This window comes from Montipora capricornis, chromosome 5 (assembly GCF_036669925.1).
Source record: "Montipora capricornis isolate CH-2021 chromosome 5, ASM3666992v2, whole genome shotgun sequence".
NCBI classification, from domain to species: domain Eukaryota; kingdom Metazoa; phylum Cnidaria; class Anthozoa; order Scleractinia; family Acroporidae; genus Montipora; species Montipora capricornis.
This window is the reverse complement of record NC_090887.1, coordinates 21264223-21271722: the sequence shown is the minus strand read 5'-3', so window position 1 is coordinate 21271722 and position 7500 is coordinate 21264223. Positions and strand designations below refer to the sequence as shown.

Below are 7500 nucleotides of genomic sequence, written 5' to 3'. Positions count from 1 at the left end.
CTAAGCCAGATTAGCTTCCAACCACATCTGCTTGCCAAAGTAGACTTTAACCCATATTAATTGGGATGAGAAAGTTCAAATGGAATCAAGTTCAATAAAAAAAATAGACATCTCATTTCCCCTTAACAGCAAGTGCCACAACCTTGTACCCTACACTCTTAAGACTAAATTGTCCTTCTTAATCTGAGACCTTACAAATTTATGTTAGTTTGCTACAAAGAACCATTACATGTACCATTTTAGTAGATTAGCTTTTAATAGATCCTAGGCAATTATCAATATTACATTCTGTTACAAGTACATTCCATTGATGAGGTAATCTGCATCATCAGTCGCAAATGGCCGTCTTTTCAATTTGCTCTTGACAATTCTCAGTCGTAGAGCAACAACAAACAATAAAACGATGGCCAACACAAGGAAGATAGCAAGAGGGAGAACAGCCTTGTTCTCTATAATTCTCAGGCGCTGTGTTTCGATGACCACAACATCTGAAACATTCTGTTTTGGTAATGGCAGTTGAAGTATTGGGGGTTTGGCACCTTGACCTGAAACGAAAATAAAACATAGTGGCTGTTTATGTTTTCAATATTCCAGATTCTATTCTATAATAAGGATGCTATTGGATGGTTCTATTTCCTGAATTCCAAATTTCATGGAAGCAAGACAGCAATATTTGTCATGGTTATTATTATTATTATTATTATTATTATTATTATTATTATTATTAAAATAATAATCATTTATAGAAATTGAAATTGAAAATAAATAAATAACACTAGCCTAAGGTTAACACTTGTTATATGTCAGTATCATGTGGCCATATCGTGGGTTCAAGTTTAGAGCTCATCGCGACCAGCTGTTTTTTTTAAACTTGACTGCAGACCAGGTACTGTGTTTCGATTGGATTGCAGGTTCAAGCCAGGTTAACTTATTGTAAGAATAAATAACCCGGGAGCTCCGCTTTTCTATACATTAAATGTTATTGCATAAACATGAAGTCTGTCACAAATACATACCAGGCAAATTATTTTTCTCTTGTATCCTTGCTTTCTCTGTTGTTTTAATCTTCTCTGTTGTTGTTGTCAATTTTTCAGTTATCGTCTTTTCAGTTGTTTTAATGGGATCTGTTTTCACCACCTTCCTTGTTGTTATTTTCCTTCTCGTAGGGTGCTCTGTTCTCGGTGCCTCAAACCACTTTTTTCTTGTTGGTTTCTGTGCGTTTCTATCATAGTTCAGAGGGATAGTATATGGAAAGTTTGGGTTGTTGTCAACAATTCTCTCCAATGGTGAAATGTTGGAACTGGACTGACAGGCTTCTTTGAAGGTGTAAGTTCCTCAACTTTCACCTCTAGGTCTGCATCACCCTCATCGCTACCTACGGAAACCTTGGGTTTGTTCTGCTCTAAGGGGATTCTTTCAAATGGCAAAACAGAGGCCTTAGTCTTAACCTCCACAAGCTTTGTGGGGTTGTCTGGCTGTTTGTCACCTTCCTGGTACACTGGCTGCTCATATTCCTTAAAATTCTTTGTTGCTGCTGGTTTGTTTGCAGTTTTACTGTGATATATTGACTTTCCAAATTCTTTGTTTGAATAACCTGAATTTGTTCCCTCAAATTTTGTTTTCCAAGAACTATGTAAATTTTTAGTCTGTTGGATTTCTTGTGTTTTTTGTCTTGAATGAGACTGGTATGAGTTGTATCCCAAATCTTCTTCCTCCTCATCCTGATCACTACCTGTAAATAACAATAATAATTATTATTAATAAAATAGATCAAAGAAAGAACAGTGTTTACTTGTTACTACCGGTATTAGTTCATTGACTCACTACCTGTAAATAACAATAATAATTATTATTAATAAAATAGATCAAAGAAAGAACAGTGTTTACTTGTTACTACAGGTATTAGTTCATTGACTCAATACACTGCACTATTGTGTGGAGGTCTCAAGTTTTCGTGGTGATTTCCACAAAGTGTTACTTTCCCATCCCCTCTTCATTGACACCTACATTTGTACACCTACACGTTCCAGCACTCGGCAAAGTCCCCTTTAACCCATTGACGCCCAGGGGTTCCCCATTGACGAGTAAAAGCGTCTGGCGTTAGACAGAGTAAAATACTAAGTCTGTCCGGTTTAGGCCGGTTTGGACGTCAAAGGGTTAACTTATGGCTATTTTTGCTCATATGGCCTCATACACCATAAGAATTTTGAAAATCACTGACAAGCCGTCCACTTTTTGCTGGAGAATTCAGGTTTGCCCAAACACCGGGAACTCTGTGCCCTGTCCCACAGAGTCTTCTCAATAAACTTACATTACTGAGGGGGATTGTGTTTCTCTGCTTTTGGACATTTTTGAGATTTGTTTTTGTTTTTATAAAACAAGAGACCATTCTGTATCATGTGACATTCTTATTTATCTCTTGCATTTTGATGCTCCATACCATCTTAAGTTACCAAATTACAGCATGATCTACTAAACTTTCCTATCCCACCATAAGTGACATGTACTTGCTGGGCACAATAAAAGCTTGTGCCCTCGACTGAGTACCCTCACAGACACTTTAAGAGTAAGAGTATGCACAGCCTTAAGCCTGGTCACACGTATGACACAAGTGCAAACAAACGCAAACCAAGTTCACAAGTCAAACGCAAGAGAAGTAAGACATGCAGGTGCAGTCCAAGTCCTCTTTCCAAGATGGTGGCGAAGAATGAACTAGTGTTTTTTTACCTTGCGTTTGCGTTTCCCTGGTCCACATGTGACATCCAAACACATTGAAGTGCAAATGCAAATGCAAGAAAAAGAAAAACTTTCCATTTCTTGCCTTTGTGCTTGCGATTGCATTTACGTGGTACATGTGAACGAGGCTTTACAAGCTAAGTTAATAATAATATTATTTATTACATCCATTTAGAAATCACTGGTGATCCTTGCAATCTGATTGCCTCTCAGCAGTGCGATTTGTTCCAAAATTGCACTATTTTTTGCTCTAAATCGCACCATTTCCCCAGCCAACGAGAAAGGAACACTAAAACAAAACACCAATCAAGTTTCAATGGTTGTTAAGGTAACCAATCAAATTGCAAGAAAATGAAAGACCAAGAAAACAATTGTCTGGCGAATTTTGCAACTGGATCAATAAAATATTGGCACTCTTTCGATTTTGAAATCACACGTATGATTTCAGACCAAATTGCACTCCACTCAGTTACCATTATTAATAAGTAGGTACCCTAAATGTCATACAGGTAATCAACTTCTCGGATGATGCACAAGTGAAAAAATCTACTGTACTTTTTTTCTCAATTCACTACAATATACTACATGTATAAGTTTACAATAGAAATTCTGCACAAGAAAACAAATCTTAAGAATCATTGTTATTGAGCAAGAGGGCTTTAACTAGTACTGTGTATTCGACAAATTAATGTTATGGAAAAAACACGAAAATGGAGTTGTTTTGAAGGGAAAAACACCCGGTAAACTCATTTGTTTGAAAGCGATGCAATATTACGGCTTTGCAATTGTTAATATCAAAACAGCTTCACGTTCGGTGGCGCATCGTAATTTTAGAGGTAATTTGATACGTCTTCGAACAAATTGTTGAGAACGAGGAAGTGGAAAGCCTACCAAAGAAATATAGTTCCAAGATTTCATTGTCATCTGCGGAGACTTAAGAAATGATGTAAAAATTATAACTTGATCAATCGCGCTTATCACATTCACGACTAATTCTCACGTCTAGAGGACGCCCGTAATTTTGCAAGCATTATTTTTAATGAAATTTCATCTTGTTTACGGTTTGTAAATTTAAGGCGGGTATTCTAGAATCACTCCTGAGGACTTTCTAACCACACAATATAAAATCAACAGAACAGTTGATTCAATTTGCATTTTTCTTACCTTCGGTGTCAGAAGGTCTGTATGTCGACTTCGCGTTTTGAGACGGATTACCATCCAAACTTAACAATTGTTCGTTAGGTCTGACATAACTTATCGTAGCGTAGTGTTCATGCTCTCCAAAGCGACATTTAGTCGGTTTTCCACAGTGAAACATGTAGCAAACCTTCTCAACTGGAAGATAACTCTTAGGGTTGCTAGAATTCGCGTACTGCATTAGAGCGAGATCACAGCTTTCGCGTTCGCAACATAACTTGTAACATTCCCTGGCATCGGCTACAACCGTGTGCTTCAGAAACTTTGCTCCATTTTGCATCGATTCCTTTGCCTTTATAATCTGTCCTTTCTTGACGTGGATAGTGAAAGGGCATCGGTATTTTGTAAGATCATCGACCGCAGAGACGCAATCCAAGAAAGCCAAGAATATGCTCGGTAAAAGCATTCGATTAAAGCTTTTCAAATGCATCATGAAGTTGACCTGAACTACTGGCCTTCCCAACGAACAGTCGTCGGTTGTTGTTTTGAGTTTAGAGTTTGAGCGAAGATTAAAAGCAGAAAAAACAGAAGAATATGGATGCCTCTAAACAAACGAATGATGAATCGCCTTAGATTTATGTTTAATACTAAAGCTTTGAGACTGCGCATGCGGCAAGTCACAGGTCTACCCATTCTCGTTCCCAGAGCTGCGATCCTCTTGGCCAGCGCCTCGGATCGAGTCTGGCCGGTTCCAATTTAACAGTCCGCGATTCACGGACTTCCGATCGTTCTGCGCAGTCTCGAATGTTTTTCAAAATGGCGGACCAAGGCAAATCTCTTACACGAGGCGTTGAATCATGGAATGGAAATTCTAGATTTAAGCGACATCACATTGAAAGGAAAGAAGTACGAGGGTTTGAAGCTATCTGTGCTTGTCATTTCGCCGTTAAATACCTCAAATACACGATCAAATTTTTAAGATGAGAGAGGGAGGTCTGAATTTTAAAAGAGACTTCGGTTGACACATAACTATGGTTGACAGGAGCTGACGACAGGGATCAAGTTGCACTGAATTAAATGCTGTACGTGTTAAATACATCCGAGTGATAATACTTTCGCATGTGAAATGTTCTAAGCTCTATTGAAGTAGAGACAATAATATTATAATGCGTAAGTAAACAACCTTGAAATTAGCATTTATTACTAAAAATAAATGATCACATATACTGGTAATAAATTATTTTCTTATGTTTTGCAGCTAAAAGCCTGCCTAATGGTCCTAATGTTACCAATTTTGTCTGTTGCCTAGGAATTATGTATACTTTTTTTATAAACTTGTAATAATAATAATAAACAATAGTTTATTTAAGTGTCAATTGATTTAGCACTACATAACTAATTGGGGAAACCAATGATATTAAATCAAATCAAATATGTTTTTTGCGGTTGTGGTAAAACCGGAATACCCGGAGAAAAACCTTTTGCAATATAGGAGAGAACCAACAAACTCAACCCACATATGACGCAGAGGTTGGGAATTGAATCCAGACCACATTGGTGGGAGGCAAGTGCTTTTACCACTGCACAACCCCTGCTCCCTGACTGACTGGATCAAATCTGTATATTTGCACCCAGTAGTCAATTTACTCTGTAACTGTTGAACTTCAAAGTTAAATTTAAGTTAAAATGAATCGAACCTAAATAATTATTGTTTGATTCCCAATATTTTTCTTTGTATTTTAAACCTACTGATGATAAATAATGAAGTTGAGGGACAAATCTTGATCAAGATGTAACTACATGCAGGATGAAGTCATTTAAGTTGCCTGAATTTCACATAAATATTAATGTGTTTACATATTTTTAGAAAATATATATCATATATCATCTTGGCACTAGCAAAACTGAGGAACTATATCACTTTTTTTGCACAGCTTCTTGCATTGGTCGTTGATATCCTTAAGGGTAACTGCCTTAATTGCATCTCCAAAACCATGTCTTCCATCACAATGTTTCAAAATCTGCTGAGGTTTTGCTCCACTATTCATCATTGTTGACAGTTGTTTGATATATTCACTGTTTTATTCAGTTAACAAATGATACAAAATACCATTAATATTTTTAATGTGAATTTTAACAATGATTGATCACAAATAAATTATTATTCATGGTCTTCATCTTCAGTTTGTTGGTTTGAGCAAATTATTGAAAGTAATAAGATAAATGACTAACTTTGTTGTTTTAAGAGTTATCATAATTTTATTATTATTGCCAATAACAGGCACACTTTATTTTGCATGTGCATATCATTGCACATTCTAAATTATAAAATAAAGGGATAGTAAACGCACTCCCATTAATATCGGTCAATAGCTGTGTTTAGATGAAAGTATGTAAACACAGCTATGACATCACATGAATTTTGATTGGTTATGTGTTGTCAGATGCACCTTTTGATTGGCTGGTTGGAAATATGGGTGTCTATGTTATGCAAACCCTCCACTGTGTCTCCGGTTTGCATAACTGTCAAGAATTCTCCCAACTGCGCTTGGCATTTAGATGAGGCTATGTAAACATGGACAACGTTCTCTATTGCTTAAATAACCCAACAAAATATAACTTTTTGATCGGTTGCTTTATCTCAAGAGAAGCACTTCCGGAAGGCAGTTTTCTATTAAGCAATAGCCATTGAAGCAGATTCAACCAAGCCTTTGCCTGTTGGGTGCATCTGGCAAAATAGTCCAAAATGCATGTGGGGCTTCTCTTTTATGGTGCAAACAGGGATAGTCTGAATTATGTTGATCTCTTTTTAGCTGACTAAACATTCGCTCTGACAATGGGCTAACACTCGGAACGTCAGCTTTCCAAATCAGTCATGGTGGTAATTCCACCTTTATCAAAATATGTGATAAAACCAAATTTTCCTGTTAACCGTGACACTGTATGCAATCAATGTAACATGGAGACAATTTAGCATGTAACGGGGTCCCTCATGCATGAACCCAAGTGTTGACGCCTGTCAAAGAATAGGTTATTGGCTAAGCTCTTCTGACCCTACAACAATTTACCAGTTTAATAAATTATATACTAGCCCAACACAGTGATGTGAAAGTTAACCAACAGGTACCCAATTTACTGTGGCCATAATACTCCTCTGAAAAGTGAGAACCCAAAAGTTGTTTTTCAGTAGCTGTGTACCAGCGGGAGAATCCTTCAAGCTCTCCTCTGGATAAGAAACTATCCAGAAGATGCAGGTTGTCAAGATCACTTGAGATTGAACTTGACAGGAATTTATCCATTTTTTGGATAGCCCCCCTCCCCCCTTTATCCCCATTTTTCATCAGGGGCTGTAGTCCCTTTTCATCAGGGCTTGCTCTCAACTGAAGCCTTTTGTATCAACCTTAGTTGCATGATTTTCTTATAACTAATGCAAACTGGACATGGAAGGAATCAAGTTCCAACTTTAATGCGATATTACACAAAGAAAATATACTTACAAATTTCATTATTGCAATAAGAGAATGTAACAAAAAAGTACGCGATAACCGGGTTAGCTGTTGGCTTAATCTTTTCTTCCTCACCACGGACATATTCAAAAGGAGTCAAGGCTTTGCGTAGTTAAACACA

General features: G+C 37.1%; 1 pseudogene; it reads right to left on the bottom strand.

The window, feature by feature from the left end:
• Positions 1 to 4534, bottom strand: part of LOC138049896 (uncharacterized) — a 5169-nt pseudogene extending 635 nt beyond the window's left edge.
• Positions 4535 to 7500: the final 2966 nt, after the last annotated feature.